Source organism: Podarcis cretensis (assembly GCF_951804945.1).
Source record: "Podarcis cretensis genome assembly, chromosome: 3".
NCBI classification, from domain to species: Eukaryota; Metazoa; Chordata; class Lepidosauria; order Squamata; family Lacertidae; genus Podarcis; species Podarcis cretensis.
In genome coordinates, this window is record NC_137172.1 from 113,120,039 (window position 1) to 113,138,523 (window position 18,485).

At 42.8% G+C, this 18,485-nt stretch overlaps 1 protein-coding gene and 1 long non-coding RNA gene across 4 annotated transcripts in view; one reads left to right on the forward strand and one right to left on the reverse strand.

Annotated features, from left to right (window-relative positions):
• The window catches only part of PLCB1 (phospholipase C beta 1), a 472,399-nt gene that overhangs the window by 309,367 nt on the left and 144,547 nt on the right, over window positions 1-18,485 (reverse strand). The window lies entirely within an intron of this gene.
• Window positions 6,344-16,852, forward strand: LOC307212698. The gene is made up of 3 exons (XR_013837116.1): window positions 6,344-7,215; window positions 10,089-10,148; window positions 16,768-16,852. It is a non-coding gene; the product is annotated as an uncharacterized lncRNA (long non-coding RNA).

The following is an 18,485-nucleotide window of genomic DNA, read 5'->3' on the forward strand; positions in this document are numbered from 1 at the left end:
ATAGACAAAGGTGGTATCATTGCTGAGTGTGTGCATGTGTGTGAGAGTGGAGGAACTATCCATATTATACACTCAAATAATGAATGTGGGACAAGTTTAAAAAAAAAATAAAAAATCGCCTGCCCCAGGACATTAAGACACTCCCCAGTATCCTCAATATTGGTAGATGTACTACACTGTACTTGAAAAGTCAATGTGGCCCCATGTTGCAAGTTAAACATTAACAACGCCCTTCCAGAGTAGATCTTCTGAACTGATCTCATGGCTTGATTCCACAGCCAAAACATTATCTGTGATCTGTAAATACTGAAGACTATGCCAACATATTTAAAGCCTCCAAAGTTTCAGTTGATAACAAAATTTCAGAACTGAAATCCAGGCTTTGGGGGCATTAATTTTCTGTGGGGTTGTAATTTACTTTTCCAGCTTGCATATTTTTAAATGTTGTGTGTGTGTGTGTGTATTGCAGTGTCGTTTTAGTGTGCCCCACCCTAGGTTCTTTGTGAAAGTGGTTTTAAATAAATAAACTCTGTGCTTTGTTGCTTGCCTTCATCCCAGAAGCATGTAAGGACAGCCAGCAGAGCAGCTGATAATACTCAGGCATAAACTCACTGACATTACAGTGCTGATTGGGTGTATGGGTTCCAGGAATAAAGTAAGGAATGATCCTCAGATCATTCCAAATCTTCATCATGAGTCTTTCAGCACTTGTGCTCCAGCTGTCAACACAGCTGTTTCATGCTTCTCAACTCCTTAGTAAACCAAGGAATGGTGTGGATTCTACTGTTAGGACATGGGTGTCTTGGAGCCTTTAAGACCAAGGTTTCCCAAACTTGGGTTTCCAGCTGTTTTGGACTACAACTCCCCTCATCCCTAGCTAGCATGACCAGTGTTCAGGGATGATGGGGATCGTAGTCCAGCTAGAAACCCAAGTTTGGGAAACCCTGCTTTAGACCGGTGCTTAGGCCATCTCAACATTACAGAGAGTGACCAGAGCCACAGCATGAATGCCAGTCACATCCATGAAACAAATCCCCTAGAAAAAGTCAGAAGCCATCAGGGTCCATACGTCTCCCAGATCAATTTAATGGGGTCTTTAGGACTTGCTGATCAGAAGGTCAGCGGTTCGAATCCCCGCAACGGGGTGAGCTCCTGTTGCTTGGTCCCAGCTCCTGCCAACCTAGCAGTTCAAAAGCACGTCAAAGTGCAAGTAGATTAATAGGTACTGCTCCGGCGGGAAGGTAAACGGCGTTTCTGTGCGCTGCTCTGGTTCGCCAGAAGCAGCTTAGTCCTGCTGGCCACATGAGCTGCATGCCGGTTCCCTTGGCCAGTAAAGCAAGATGAGCACTGCAACCCCAGAGTTGGCCACGACTGGACCTAATGGTCAGGGGTCCTTTTACCTTTACCTTACCCCTGCAGCGATCAAGGGCAGCACATAGCCCAAACCCAGTGACGAAGTCCATTAGAAGGGTCTGAGTACAGGCTTTTCCAATGACAGCTTACCTTCCGCCTATCCAGGACATAAAATCCAAATCAACAATGTTTTGGAGCAGAATTATATGATCTATGATCTAAGATACAGTTTTAAAACAAGCTCCTTTTCATAATGGAGGCCATGAAATCCCAAGCTGCACCAATGAGTGGACTTACAGCTCAGCCACTAAACTGCACTAGCTCACCTTTCAGAAGACTGCAGTTGTGAGATGGGGTTCTGTTTTTAAGAAGACCTGGCACCAAAGTAATCTAAACTCTAGGTAACCCTGTGGAATTTGGCCTGGATTGATACAGCTCCCCACCATGTTATCCCTAGCTCTGCTAATATGACACACAGAGTAGAATTTATGATGGTTGCATTATTAGCTGTATACCAATCAAGGGTTCTGTTGGCCTGGAGTTATTCCAAATCCAAATCTTTATTACGGTCATAGACGAGCATATTCTGGAGTATTAGAGATGGAAATATTTTCACTGTCAGGTTGCAACCCTAAACACACAGTGAACACTGTGAGGTTTATTTCTGACTAAACATGCATGGGATGGTGCTATTAATAGGATCTTGCTATCCAGAGTTGCTAGATGAACTTTTAAAGACAGATTTCTTTTCCCTTTATGCTATCTTAATAATCTGCTTAAGGCCTGCCTGTTTTAGTTCATTCTAGACAATGTGGCCTTCATGAGCAGGATAATTCGATTTTTTAAAATGTATTTATTGCCGCTGTCTCCATGCAGAGAAGTCTTCATTAAGTGAAGAAGAAAACATTACAGAAAAATCTTACAATTTGAGCATGAGAATGTAGTTTCTCTGCAGAGAATAATTTAGGCTTTTCCACAAGTGCAAATCGTTTACTTTTACTTACATTCTTGTGATGAGACACATTCCTGTCAGCAGGCATGGTAGTGGTACGATTTCCCCCTCATTTATAGTAGCTTCTTTTAGGAAGAACTTACAGTTTAACCATGATGGTAATGATACGCTGTTCTTGCTAAAACTGCATGAGTAATGATTATTTTAGTAGAATGTTCTACTGCTAAGAAAGAAGGGCTATCTAATTAATTAGAGCAGTGGTTTTCAACCAGTGTGCCATGGCACCCTGGGGTGCCTTGAATGATGGTCAGGGGTGCCACGGGCAACACTGTCCCTTTCTTTTCTTTTCTTTTCTTTTCTTTTCTTTTTTCTTTTCTTTTCTTTTCTTTTCTTTTCTTTTCCTCCCGTCTCTGATGCCCTCTCGCATCTCTGCCTCCCAAAGGCTTGCACAGCTGTTTATTAGAGCAGCCCGGGCTATAAGCTCCATAGGCAAATGGTGCCTCTGTGAGGCACCTCTCTTTGAGGCGGTGGGTGGGGGTCAGCATAGAGATTGGGGTGACAGCAGCAGCTTGCCCAGAGGACTCCCAAGGAGAGGAGAGGTGCCTGAGGAAACCCTCCACAAGGGAGAGTGTTTGAAAAAGGGTAAGAGGCTGCCAGCTCTGCAGGCAAGGGGTGACATAACTGGACTCCTGAGCCCCACTGGGGTGGCCCGAAAAGAATGTAATTGATTAAGGGAGCTGTGCATTAGAGAATTAGTTCTTCTAGATTTTTGCAATGGGAACCTATATAATACAGTAAATGAATATGTTTGTCTCTCTGTGTGTGTGTGTGTGTGTGTGTGTGTGTGTGTGTGTGTACACACCCCCTCCCAATTTATACAGAGTGTGTCAGAGTGTGTTTGTACAGAGCTTTGCGGCTTTTTTAAGATTGTATTGTGCATTTTGTTTCTTTCAAACTGCTTGTTGATTATGTCCTAAACTGTAAGAGTATTAAACTGTATATAAATTGTTTAAATGATGATTCCATTCTATATTGTTGCTTACAAGGAATAAACCAGACCAGGAGATGGATTAATCCATTTGAAGCGAAAAGGTGAGACTGTGACATTGAGCACCACAAAATTGCAGCACACTGTACAGAAAGTCATCATCTGACTGGGTCAAACATTTCACTGATTAAAAATGGCTTAATGGAGATGGCTTAATTATGCTTCATAGGAAGCTATTCATAAATGAAATTCATCATCTACTGTTGCATTGCAAAAGCAACCCAACCTTCCAGTAGAAACAAACAAACAAAACAGGTATGGCTGACAATGATTCTGCCATAGAGTAAAACTCATGCTTATAACATCAAGTGCAAGCTAGAATCTAGTCTTCCTTTTGCATGCCTTTCCCATAAAATAACATATGGATTTTCCCACCTCAGATTTTTCATTTGTATTTCTCCATGAACATTTTTCTATGCAAGATTTGAATCAAAACACAAAGTTCAAATATTGGCCTTCATCTCATACTTTACCCGAATGCATGTGAGGGTGCTTGCATTGACCCAGTGCATTATTGTAAAATAGATACTAGGTAAAGGTAAAGGGACCCCTGACCATTAGGTCCAGTCGTGATCCACTCTGGGGTTGCGGTGCTCATCTCGCTTTATTGGCTGAGGGAGCTGGCGTACAGCTTCCAGGTCAAGTGGCCAGCATGACTAAGCTGTGCACAGAAATGCCGTTTACCTTCCCGCCGGAGTGGTACCCATTTATCTACTTGCACTTTGACGTGCTTTTGAACTGCTAGGTTGGCAGGAGCAGGGACCGAGCAACAGGAGCCTACCTCATCGCGGGGATTCGAACTGCCTATCTTCTGATCAGCAAGTCCTAGACTCTGTGGTTTAACTCACAGCGCCACCCGCATCCCTTAAAATAGATACTACTTTGTATTAAAACCCATAAATTATATTTGCTTGTATTGTGAATGTCTATGCAGTCATCTGATTTATGTATCAAAAACATTTGTTCTAAGGTATTTGGCTCTATCCATCAATACCCTTGCAATATTGCTCAATGACACAGCATCTTAACAAACATGACAACCTGGAAAGCATTTTTTTTTTACCCACAAAACAACTGGCACTTCAAAGGGGAACAAAACACATTACAAAGAGGAAGACTAAAACTTGAAATGAGAGAAGACAGAAGCTTATTTACATTTGTACACTTGTCCAGAAATAATGGAAGAGTGATGAAATGTTTTAAACCTGAAGCAACATAATAAGAACAAGTGTGTCAGCTGTATGCAAGAAACATTTTACACTTCTAAGCTATACAAAGGGTCCTCTCAAGAGGAAATAGTCTGTTCCTGGTCAAATGTTTCACTAAACAGTGTAGAACAAAATCCAGAAAAACTTGCTTCCTCCAACAATCCCAAACATAGTTGCTCCTTTAAGGAATGGATGTTGAAGATGAAGTCTGTGAGGAGCTTGTGCCATTTGAGAAGAGCTTTTGAGAGGTAACTACACTAGCATGGTCTGGAATGAAAATGAGATATCAAACAGGACAATCATGCACCCTATGGCAATCCAAGCGGGAATGAACAGATGATTAGAAGACAATTTTTGAGTATCCTTCTCGATCTGGTTAGAAAATAACTCACAGTAAATTTGCAAAACAAGGAATGGAAGATCAACTACTCCCATATGTCGCCAAGGTTTAGGAGGGGGAAAACAAGCACCTTTTCTCAATATTAGAGTTTTGGCATGTTAAGTTTTATCAATTCAGAGTTATGATAGCTGGCCTTATGCAAAAAGGTTTCTGCCAAACCTAATGGCCAAGTTTCTAATATACAAAACAGCAGAAATGAGATTGTATGATGATCCCATAAAGTAAAGGTAAAGGTACCCCTGCCCGTACGGGCCAGTCTTGACAGACTCTGGGGTTGTGCGCCCATCTCACTTAAGAGGCCAGGGGCCAGCGCTGTCCGGAGACACTTCCGGGTCACGTGGCCAGCGTGACATCGCTGCTCTGGCGAGCCAGAGCCGCACACGGAAACGCCGTTTACCTTCCCGCTGGTAAGCGGTCCCTATTTATCTACTTGCACCCGGAGGTGCTTTCGAACTGCTAGGTTGGCAGGCGCTGGGACCGAGCAGCGGGAGCGCACCCCGCCGCAGGGATTCGAACCGCCGACCTTTCGATCGGCAAGCCCTAGGCGCTGAGGCTTTAACCCACAGCGCCACCTGCGTCCCTACCATGATGATCCCATACAGGGTCCTAAATAACAGGAGGATTTTGTGCAACAAGTTCATCACTGCAAGGGCCTACAGATGCACATGGTACAGAATACCCAAAGAGGAACGCAGATGGTGCTGTGGTCTAAACCATTGAGCCTCTTGGACTTGCCGATCTAAGGTGAGCAGTTCAAATCCATGTGATGGGGTGAGCTCCCATTGCTCCGTCCCAGCTCCTGCCAACTTAGCAGTTCAAAAGCATACCAGTGCAAGTAGATAAATAGGTACTGCTGTAGTGAGATGGCGTTTCTGTGTGCTCTGGCACTTGCCAAGGTGTTCCGTTGCGCCAGAAGTGGTTTAGTCATTCTGGCCACATGACCCGAAAAACTGTCTGTGGACAAACGCCAGCTGCCTGGGCCTGAAAGCGGAGATGAGTGCCGTACCTCATAGCCAAATTCGACTGGACTTAACTGTCCAGGGGTCCTTTACCTTTTACCTTACCAAACAGGGCTTCTGCTTCAATCATTTACATTAGCAATTTTCACAACAAAGAAACACAAACTTTTTGATCTCAAACTCAAAGGTCATTCCAGATGTAGACCACTTGGACTGCTCCCGGGAGTTATGGTTTCCGTGCTGCAAACTGGCCAAGTCTTATCATATGCACTACCATTCTATGAATTTATTTATCTTACAGCAACAAAACATACAATTATAAAACAAAACAGTTAACAACCATAAAACCAGAAAAGGGGGAAAACAATTTAAAAACCAATTCTCCATATAATTTAACTTCTCTTTTCCTGCTCAGACTCAATTGATGCAGGAAATGATATTATTTGTGCCACTACATCTAGCTTAGACCCTTCACAGTCCTTCACAGACTCCCAAGAAGCATTTAAAAGGCACTTTCATGATTACTGTAACATAACCCTTGGCCCTGGAATGGCAATCTTAACAACCAGCCACTCAGATGTGCCTGAGGCCAGTTAGCAGAATGGAGCCATCAGCCAACATCTCCAATTCTCACTACAAACAGGAAATTTGACTACAATAGGCAATTGTTCAAAGTAGTGTGTGTCTCCAGCATTTACCGCATTTGTGTGTTGTTGTGAAACAGCAGCTTTCAACAAACTCTTAACTGGAAATAAGACACTGTAAACATTGCCATGCCAAAGGGGGAAAAAGGACTCCTGTTGATAACTTCCCTTCAACAGCTGCCAATGTCTTTAAACCTCCAACTTCTGCAAGAGCACATCCAATTATAGCCGAGCAAAGCATTGCAGTGTTCATCTCCCAACATCTCTTATTTGTTTTAACTTAGAAGCAGAAGTGTCACCTGAAAACCTCTTTAAAACTAAATATAGGGCAGCTTGACATCAGATTAATTCATGACAATCATATTCCCACTTATTTGCAGGCCAAAATGATCTATCCCAGACAAGACTGATTCTCAGGTGCAGGAAAGAACATTCATCCAGTATTGAGCAGAGGGTCTCTGACATTCAGCCGTGTCCACAGTTCAGCAAATATTTACATCTGTGCTGACCCTTTCCATGGTTATTTCATCCTGCAGCAGCTGAACTGCAAACGAGATCCCAATCTTTCACAGGCTAAGACAAGATCTTCGGACCACAATTACAAGAGAATTAGGCCCAAGCATTTACCGGAAATTACCTTTCCCCCGTGCTGTAAGTCCTGCTTTAATGGTAGATTGGGCCAGGAGCCATGAGGAATAATCAAGTTAAGCATGCTCTTGTTTCTAAGCAAAGCATTAAAATATTAAGCAAGTTGAGTGTTTGCATCACAGAGGAGCCATTGCAAACAATGAAGCACTACTAGTACATAGGACAAACTGAGAAGCCTAGAATAACTCAGGCTGTGATTTTTAGATGACATTAACTGATATAAAACCTTTTAACTGGGAGAGATCATCAGGGGGTTTGGACTGGGTGTCCATCAATATGCAGATGATACCCAGCTCTACCTCTCTTTCAAATCAGAACCAGTGAAGGCGGTGAAGGTCCTGTGTGAGTGTCTGGAGGCGGTTGGAGGATGGATGGTGGCTAATGGATTGAGGTTGAATCCTGACAAGACAGAAGTACTGTTTCTGGGGTACAGGGGGCGGGCTGGTGTGGAGGACTCCCTGGTCCTGAATAGGGTAACTGTGCCTCTGAAGGACCAGGTGCGCAGCCTGGGAGTCATTTTGGACTCACAGCTGTCCATGGAGGCGCAGGTCAATTCTGTATCCAGGGCAGCTGTCTACCAACTCCACCTGGTACGCAGGCTGAGACCCTACCTGCCCGCGGACTGTCTTGCCAGAGTGGTGCATGCTCTAGTTATCTCCCGCTTGGACTACTGCAATGCGCTCTACGTGGGGCTACCTTTGAAGGTGACTCGGAAACTACAACTAATCCAGAATGCGGCAGCTAGACTGGTGACTGGGGGCGGCCGCCGAGACCACATAACACCGGTCTTGAAAGACCTACATTGGCTCCCAGTACGTTTCCGAGCACAATTCAAAGTGCTGGTGTTGACCTTTAAAGCCCTAAATGGCCTTGGCCCAGTATACCTGAACGAGCGTCTCCACCCCCATTGTTCTGCCCGGACGCTGAGGTCCAGCGCCGAGGGCCTTCTGACGGTTCCCTCATTGCGAGAAGCAAAGCTACAGGGAACCAGGCAGAGGGCCTTCTCGGTAGTGGCGCCTGCCCTGTGGAACGCCCTCCCATCAGATGTCAAAGCGATAAATAACTACCTGACATTCAGAAGTCATCTTAAGGCAGCCCTGTTCAGGGAAGTTTTTAATCTGTGATATTTTAGTGTATTTTTGGTTTTTATGGAAGCCGCCCAGAGTGGCTGGGGAAACCCAGCCAGATGGGCGGGGTACAAATAATAAATTATTATTATTAAAAGGTGCCTCCAATTAATCAAATGGCACATTCAAAAAAACTGTAGTTTTTAAATGCACGTACTTACAAAAATCACAAGTGGCAGACACCATCTTAGAAGAGGCATTCATGCTTTTCTCACACAAACACAGGATGTAATACCTCTTCTTTGAGGGTATCTGCTATGACTTGTTCTCAATCAGCTGGGAACCCTACAATGAACAACTGTCAATCATATCCTCAGCATTAGTGGTCTAATGATCCGCTTCATGAGCACAGGCTGAAAATTGGATTACAGAGCAGTAGCAATTTGTGTGAACACAGTCTATTTCCTTGTTTATTTGCTTCCTGAGGAAACTTACCTTCTGCTTGAATGGATCAAGCAAAAGCACCATATGTCATTTGAGAGGTAATGGGCTCATGTTTTCCTTTGACTACACTGCACTGCACTTTTCTCTTTCAGTAAGACTCTGCTCACTTGGTTTCTCAGCTGCTGAACAGCAGTCGCAAAAGAGCTCAACTGAAAGATTGTCAGCCACTCCTTCAAAAGACACACACTGATTATCATCCCCCCCCCTGCCTTCCCGCCTGTCATACCACTCTAAACTGGCTCTGTAAGCTCCCATCTGCATTACACATTTGAAGAAACATCATACCACTTTAAACAGCCAGCAAGGTATCTTGGGAACTGTACTTTGTTAAGGGTGTTGAGAGTTTCTCAGAGATCCCCATTCCCCTCACAGAGCTACAACTCTCAGAGTGGTTGAACAATCAGTCCCTCTCCCTAGACTCCCCTCTGTGATATTTGGCCCCCCAAGTGATACATCATCATCTGTGGAGGTGTCATCATCTGTTAGTGAAGAGCTTTCCCCTTCAGGAAAGGCATCTGGGGACAAGTCCAATGGTGAGCCAGTTATGCCAGCTCTGCCACTATCTCCAATAGACCAGAGGTGAAAGCACCGGTGTGAGAAAATCATGCGTGCCAATTGCTAGATCAACATCTTAGCTAAACCTAGCCATGCATAATACTCCTCTTCCATGCTTCACCTGCTTGTAACCTGTAGCCCACACTGCACTAACTTCATTACTGAAACTTCCTTTTTAAAAAAAAATAAAAAAAATAATTTTCCAAATTTAACACAACACAAAATAACAAACAAACATATAAAAAAGAAAAACATACATACATTCAAAACTTCTTACAGTTAATAATCCAAATCGCATTCCATTATTGGGTGACTTCCTCAAATCCTTCCTAACTGATTTTCATTAAATCTCATTTCAACAATTTTCCAATATCCACTTTCTAGTGAAATTAACTTGTTCAAATTACTAACTTCCTTTCTTTTCATAATATTCTCAATCCATCATTTTATACAATTCAACATAATTTAATCCTAAACCAAATTTAGTACTTGCAAGTATTTCCACTTATGTTATATTATTATATTTTACTAAATATTCCTTAAATTTCTTCCATTCTTTTCCATTACTGAAACTTTCAAAACTTCCAGTCATTGTAACATTTTGATTTCCAGTTGGGGAGCCATGACATTAATGGGTAAAAACTAGACAGCTTTCTCTCCATTATCATAGTGATGCGTTCCCCACCTCTGACAACAATACATTTTAATACAGTATACTCAACAACCTCAACAGCTTTCTTTGCTTTTCAGAATTTACTCAAAGTAAGGAACGCAGAAGTCCATTGTTCAGTATAAAGGAAGGAAATGAAGGTGAGGTTATTTTAAGCACAAAATGCACACTACTCATTTTTGTAAGTTATTGTCTATGTGGGCTTTTTGTATTAAGTGAAGATCATTACTTTATTAAAAAAGACAAATGAGAACTCTGAATCTCGCTTCTTTAAATGTGAATAGCAAATGGCAAATATACTGACAATGAAAGATGAGTTCCGGCTGGAGGCAGGGGCGGAGGCGGGGTGCATATTCACATTGTTTTATTTGCTTCACTGAATATTCTTAAATAGCCCAATCCAGCCTAAGTTCAGCATGCTCAAGACCCAATATTTCTTTTGGGAAAGTTAACCATATGAATAAGATCAGACACCAACTTTGCAGAGTAGCAACGAGTCCTTGGAAACCGCCTCACTTTGAACACTGGGAGCATCTCTGCTTTTTATTGAGTTTATAAGAAAAGCAAAACATTTCTGGAACATGGATTTCAGTGTTTACCACCACAAGTGAGAAGCCATTAAGAAAGTAAACACTGGAACCTTATACTGTCCATTTTAAAACATATAAAACTAGTTTATGCTGAGGCAGATCCTGTAGTTCAGCACTGTCTATTACTCTCACTGGCATGCACTCTCCAAGGTCTCAGACAGAGACCTTTCTATGCCCACCTAGCAGAAATGGCTTTGGTTTCAGAAGCTGGGAACAGAACTTGGTTCATCTGCATGCAAAGCAGGTGCTTAATCACTTAGCTATGGCACCTCCCTATCTTTTTTTGTACAGCTCTTTTTCACCTTCCCTTAAATTCCCTTTACTAGAGTTACTAGTAGAGTTTACTTATATCCTATAAAGTCTTCCTTCAGTTTTCTCCCACCCCTTTTATATTTTAAGTTCTTTGACTATCATTCCAGGTACAGCCAATCTATCTAGTTCATCATAAGTATGGCAAAGTCCACAGCTGGCACATAACACAAACTGACTGACCCAATATATTCATTCTTTCACTTGCATACCCATGTTTTATAAGCCCCATTTAACCTTACACTTCCCCAAGATTCCTTCAAAACCTAAGGTTGCCCTTTGCTGTTCACTCTTCACGTCATCCCCGAGTGACTTCCTCAAATCTTGCTCGTGATACGTGAGCAACAAATCTTCCTCTTCATACCGTGGAGCCTACGCCAAGAAAGCAAGAACTTTGAACTCTTTCCCTCACTAGATTCAGAGAACTTTGGCTTTATTATTTCTGGCTTCAGAAGTTGATTTGTTAGTCTATGCTGTTTATATTGAGTGCACTTCAGGGTTCTGTGTTTAGCTTCTGCACACTTGTTTGGTTTCCTTTGGTAGTTTAAATGGAAGAGTAAGATAGAAATACAAACATGCTGTTGGAAATTTTCACCAAAGACACCCAGCACTATCTTTGGGTCTTAGACCTTTTCCTTCCATCCAATCTTGTAGCTGTCTGTCTGATATTTCCATTTACATGTTTCATTGCTTCCCATTTTTCCTCATAAACACATCTCTCCTCAGTTTCAGTATCCGCTGACAACACCATCGACTCTGTTGACCAGGCCTCAAGCCTTGGCTTTAGGACTCCTACATCTCCTTTGCGCCCCACATCCAGACCACTGTAACATCATGTTCCCTTGCTATGCACAACACTGCATAAAGGCAGCCCTTCTTCCCTGTTCCCTTGCTAAGCACTCTTTCCATGCTCTGATTACCACCTCACTTGAAGACTACAGCCTTTTCTTCACTGGCTTCCCCTTCCCACAACTTAGTCCATTCACCTCCTGCCACCAAAGTTCACCCCTCTCATCACTCAGACTTCATGGAAGTTGCCTACAAACACAGCCTGGCAATGAACCCGACAAGATCTGTCTGCTCCCAGACAGACTGTGTAAGAGGCCACATTTTAGGCTTGAGTAAAACAGGTGCTATTTATACGGATCAGCCTAGGCACTGCTGAGCAACGATGGTGTCATTGTACACGGCACTTTTCTCTATGAAAAGTAGAGAGTTAGTTTCAAAATATATATATTATACAGCTTCCTGATATTAACACAGCAAGACAGTCTTGATAGCACAGGTAGTATTTTTGGCTTCGGGACATCAAGCGTCACAGAAGGACTATTGAGCATGCAAGTCTAGTGCCCAGAAGCTGTCACTGTACGGAAATGGGGAGGGGGGGAGAGATACCACATCCTTTCCTCAGCTGTTAGAACAGGAAAGAAAACTGGAGCGCCATAAGGATTTTACAATTGGTTCTTAAGTTACACAAACAAGACATTTGGAAGGTAATTTCCTTGGCCGAAGGCTTCCATTTTTCCTCCTCACCCAAAACAAAAACCTTATTAAGAAGTTTCCATTGGGATGACAAGCTTTTGCCTGTGAAATGGGGCTCTTGTATTGCATTCCAGGACAGGGCTGCTGTTGAAAACTAAGAAAAGCAGAGGTTCATCTGATGCAGCTTCTCATGCACAGCACATGTGAAATCTCTTACTGTCTCCGAGTGCTCTCCAAGGGCCCTGTTCTCTTGGTAAAGTATGGCAAACCTCAGCATAAGTATTTAGCAACAGATCAAGCACAAACTGTCCTTACAGAAAAATGCATCTCCAGCCATTTTTGATGCAGAATGAGGCGACATACATCCGTCCGCATCAGTGACTGCTCGTACTATCCTATTGCTCAAAGCACCGTCTTGTTAAAGCATCTGAATCTCACCAATTATATTCTTCAGTGCTGGTTTTACTTTCAACCCTTTAAGCTAGTTTTTTTGGGAGAGAGAGAGAGAGAAAGAGAAAGAATGATGGATGCCCCCAGGACTTTCCTTGCACACTTACTGCAGCAAAGCAGTTCCTCAGTTTACCCTCTGGTTTGAAACCTCAAAGATGCAAAGTATGCTTAACCTCTTTCCACCCCGCTCCATGCCTTGGAATAGATAATGCTTGCACTCTGGTTTCTTTTCAATCTCTCTTTCTTTTGTGTTTCCTTTTCTTTCTCACCAACTCTCCAAGCAAATTGCCCACCCTGCTTCGGACAAAGTGTTAGTTATGTTTGGACTCTCTTCTTGTTATGTACTGAAGTTCTCACCCTGGGCCAGCAGGGGGATACTGTAGATAGTTATGCAAATAGGGGATCAAAAGTGACGTTCAATGATTGGATAGTTTTAGAAAATTGTTACAGTTACGTTGTACTGGAGCTCTATATAAGCAGGCTGACTGAACCATTCAGTTCAGTTCTGTTATGGCTTGTGAATAAACAAGAGCTGTTTGAAGAATCACTGTGTCATCTGATATGTTCACCCACAACTTAGCACTTCTCTAACCCCATTTGCCCTTCTGCAAGTTTATCTGGCATCCATTGTCCTCCCATTTCCTTATTTCGTCTCATCTCCATCCTCTGCAGCCTTCCAGTATTGCAAATAGTTCCTTCTTACCCAATCATCACCTGCTTTTTTTAGATTGAACCCATTAATTCCCAGTCCGGTCTGAATGATGTCTATCTTTGTAATACACCACCCATTTGGTTACTTTAAATGTTGGCTTATATTCTCATTGCTAATTCCCCTTAGAATTGCTACGGCACACCATGGCTACGGGTTAAAAAATATATGGGGCAGGTATGTGTGTACACAGGTACACAAGAACACATGGTAACAACAGAGAAAGGCTGAAGATCCCAAAACATTTTCCCCCATTGCATTTGCAATTTCAGGGCCTTATGCCATACAAAGTTATTTCTGCTCTCCATAGGATTAAACAAATCACTTTTGCTACTATTACCGTATCAATCACTGCTGCTGTTCCCTCACCAGCTTTTTCCTCCTGTCAGAGAAATAACTCCTTGTAGCTTTTCAGTCACTAGGAGAAAATATGCCACTGAGACTTTTATCCTCTCCCAATTTGGGCGTTCGTGGCTTGACGGAACAGAAAGACTATAGTTCAAACAAGCTGGCAGGTTCCTTTCCCTAACTGTTGTGCGCTAAAATGTAACACATCGCTGGATGCCCATTTAACTCCCCTGAAACTTCTTGAAATCCATTCTTATAGCAGCAGAAAGTCCAAGTCTGATTGCAATACTTACCTTACCATACATGTGTAATCCATGGGGTGTTAAATGCGCAAACCAAAAGAACAGCATCTATGCCATGCTGCAGCAACATTCCTTTATTTTTTAAGAATCCTTTTTGAATAGCTTAACATGTATTCCCACCTTCGCTAAATCATTCCCCAGACGGTGGTGCTGGAGTTTGTACCGTGCTGTCCTGCCTTCGTGAAATGAGCTCGGTGCTTTATTCAAAGGGGTCCCAGGGGAACATATGAACTTATCAGTCTGCCTTTTACTGAGCCAAAGCCATTTTGTTCATCTTGCCCAGCACTGCCTGCTCTGACTAAGCAATGACTATCTGAACTCTTAGCCGGAGACCTTTCCCAGCCCTCTCCAATATCTCTGCTATCTGGAGGTGCCAGGAATTGATCTTGAATCCTTCTGCATGCTAAGCATGTGCTTTACCACTGAGCTACCTCTGATTCAGCCACAAGCTTAACAAAAGTAACTTGGCTTTACCTTCACAGAATCAGAGAGTTGGAAGGCATCCCCAAGGGTCATCTAGTCCAACCCCCTGCATTGTAAGAATCTCAACTAGATCATCCATGACAGGTGGCCATCCAACCTCTGCTTAAAAACCACAGCCTCCCAAGGAAGTCTATTTCCCTGTCAAACAGCTCTTGCTGCCAGAAAGTTTTTCCCTTTGTTCAGTCGGAATCTTCTTTCTTCTAGCTTGAAGCCATTGGTTCATGCCCTAACCTCCAGAGCAGGAGAAAACAAGCTTGCTCCAAGCTTGATTAGGTTATTTCTCTGAATGCAACCTTGCTGTCCTTTGACTTATTTGTTCCTTCCCTATGTTCTCAAAAGATATCAACCTCTGAGCCTGTGCCTTGACAAATACATAATATTTGTTTCTGCAGTAAGACAAACACTTTCCCCTTCTCCCAGTTAGGAAGCCTCTGTGATTTATCTCACATCACCTTCATTTGAATATGAAAACTTCTTAATATTTTGTCGCCCAGGCATGAAACACACTGCGTCTCTAGCTGCCTCACTATTTTAATCCTTTAAATAAGGCCAGAACTGGTAGCTTGGGCAGCACTAATCATCTTGTCTTCTATTGTACCATACAAGCTTAACAGTGCAATTTCAAGGAATCATTTCATTTACATTCAAGAATGTAATACGATGGTTTGTGGAGCGAGAGGGGAAAGAACTTGGATGGGCCCCAAAATTTCTCAAAGTACAATTGGTCAGTGGGAGCTGGGAGTGGGCCATGTTTGTCAAGACCTCTGCCAAACCAGCTAAAACTTCATCTGCCTGCAGTTCCAGGATGACAGAAAAAGAAAATTCTCAGAAAATGAATTTCATAAATTGGATTCACATCTTCCCAGACATCCTCCACTTTATTCAGGGGCAGAGAAGTTTGTTGGAGGAGAGGGATTTCACCAAAAACTGTTGTGGAGGGTGTGGCGTTCGTACGGAGCCCCCAGTCATCTCATGAACTATTGACCCGTACACCACTAATCCGCTGCCACCAACCAGGTCCTCCCTGGTAAAATCACTTCAGTCTCAGTCAGCTTCTCAATTAATAAAGAAGAGTGTATTTTATTTCAGACACAAACAAAATTTTTATGGCATTCCAAACCTTGTTGCTCTTTACTTTCTCAGTCTTATTTTCCTCTCTCTATCTCTTCTACCTCCCCACACTCAAGAACCCACGGCCCTGTCTATTACCAACTGCCTTTCCCCACCAGCCAACCCACTACCCACCAACAACCCCCAACGAACTCCTCCCAGAACTGGTTTTATAGTCCCACTGACTCCACCCCCCTGGGTCCTGTCTGTGCAACCTATTTAACTATTTCCCCTCCAGAACTCTCTCATATATGTTAACGTCACAGAGGGGTGCAGAAATTCTCCAATAGTTTGATGGGGTGCTAGGGGTTCAGAGCAAGTGTACCACAGTCATTTGAGGTCTACAATAACATAGTGCTGAAGTCACATTGGTGAGGATGGATGGTTTGCAACATGGCTGACAAAGCTATGCGATCTTGCCTCTCTCCATTACCCAACCCCCTCCATCATTTTCTACTGCAATGACCTTAGATTCAAGCAATGAGTTGGACACTGAGTCAGTCTCTTCAGGCAACTGAGCTTTGTCTTTGAGAAAGGAAGAGGAAATGCATGGTCTTACTCCACCTACCAGAGTCCCGAGTCAATATTCAGCAGGGGGAAGCATCCTACTCAAACCCACTGGTGTGCTTCTCAATTTGGAGCTAACTTGGTGGGGTAGACTGAATGTAGGAATGTACGAGCATTGATGCCTATAATCTCAAATTAGATTTTCATTTTTCGAAACATGGGCCAGCTTATACATTCATATCAACAAGACTGAAACCAGCAGCTCAGTTCTGACATTGCCTTGTTGTTTGTTAACAGCCGATTCAGAAATTGTATGAAGCTTTCTCCTTTCAGTTTTCGATCTGCAATCAAAGCATGAAGTGGCTGTCCTCAAACTTACAGCAGCTGAACATCAAACTCCCATGTCATTAGCAAACTTAAAAAAAAACTTTAAAGGATCAAGTTCATTTTTATTTATTTTTTACTTCAGGGTGTACATCATCTAAGGAACTCCAACCAAAGTTCTTGTTTTCATCAGAAAATTCAGACTGCAAAATAAATTATGCCTGCTTCTACCCTCGAGTTTTGATCAGTTTGCTCCTGAATGAAATATCTCCCCAAGAGAAGTCTTTCAGTATTCATGAATGTAATGTACATTTCAAGTTGCGCCTTGCATGATAATCAAATTGAGACCTGGGAGCTGGGACGCTTTCCCCTTGTTAGTGCTATTAGGATGCTTCTCGTAGTAAGCACACATCTTCAAATCCAAAAAGGGATTATAGGCATTAAAAAAAAAAAAGCAACCAAAGCAGCAGCAGAGTTCAATAAGATCTGTCCAATCTGTCAAACCGAGTTTAACTAATTAATGTCAGTAGCCGAAAAACAAATGTTGCAGGAATTCTGGACATCGATAGGCCATCAGATGGAAGCTAACATCGCTAACGACATGTGATGTTTACTTCATAGCTCACTTTCAGTGCAAGTTTTCTTTCCCACAGAAAACTCACAGAATAAGAAGACCACAATGGTGGGGGAACTATGGATTTTCAATGTCTGAGGTCTCTTGAAAATGAATGCCAAGTGTTTCAAGCATGGCATGCTGATGACTATCCATCCCTGCTACCAATCTAGAGACCTATACAGTCCTAGTTTGAAGAGATGTTCTTTGTTTTGTTAACATTCAGGTCATAAATGTGTGTCCAGTACTTTGCTCTGCTTCCTTGTTTGATCAGCTTGCCCCAGAGAATCCCACTCTATTGCTACACTTAAGGTTTGTGGTATTGTGTACATTGTGGAACTTAAGCCATTAGCAGCCCAGTTGAGCAGCAGGTCTAATGGCATTCAAGTGTTTAGTTAACACCTGCCAGTACTTCACGGCGTTTGGTTCACTGTTCACCAAAAAGGGGCTGCAAACCTATGTTACTTGGCTGTCCTTGTTTCTTCCAAGGGCAAACTTCCTTCATTCTGTTGAGAAACCCACATTAAGATGCACAGCCTCACTTGGCTTCTATTCACAAAGTCCTGTGTTGGCTTCGAGGATGAATTTAAGAATGTTTTTATTTACGTTCCTGGGCATGAATGCATGTAGTTCAGAACAAGCTGATCTTTTCAGGTCATTCAGTAAAGGATGGGTCATTAGCTTGCATTTTTCCTGAACATTTCCTCGTCGTTTTTTGCAACCAGTTACAAATGAGCCTTTTAAAGGGATAGGCATATCGGGAAGGCAACGGATTTACCAATAGGAATTGCTTAGACAACCAAAGAAAAAATTAAAACTAGTCAGCTATCTTACCTTTTATTAGTATTTGGTCTTTTCTCACTTTCTCCTGCCCTCCTTCCCTCTCTCTGTAGTACCAAATGTTTATTGTTAATAGCCGCCAGGGATACACAGAATGAACTATGGAGGTCTTGGAGACTATATTTTCCATTAAAATCACATGCTTGTCATGGGGTGGCCAAGTCAGGATGATGTAAATTGATGGTTGGCTCCAGTGTGGTGGGGAGGTCTCTGCCAGACCTGGGGGAGCCTAATAGTGAAGACCCTGGAGGTTGGACCAGATGTGTGTGTCCCTCAGCCTGTTCTCTCACCTCATCAATCCCCATAGCAAGAACCAAGAGGCCTCTCTGCCTCTTCAGCTTTGCTTTCCTAACCACAACTGTTGAAGTCTATCTCTGACACCTTAACAGTGTCTCTCATGCCAGATGCTG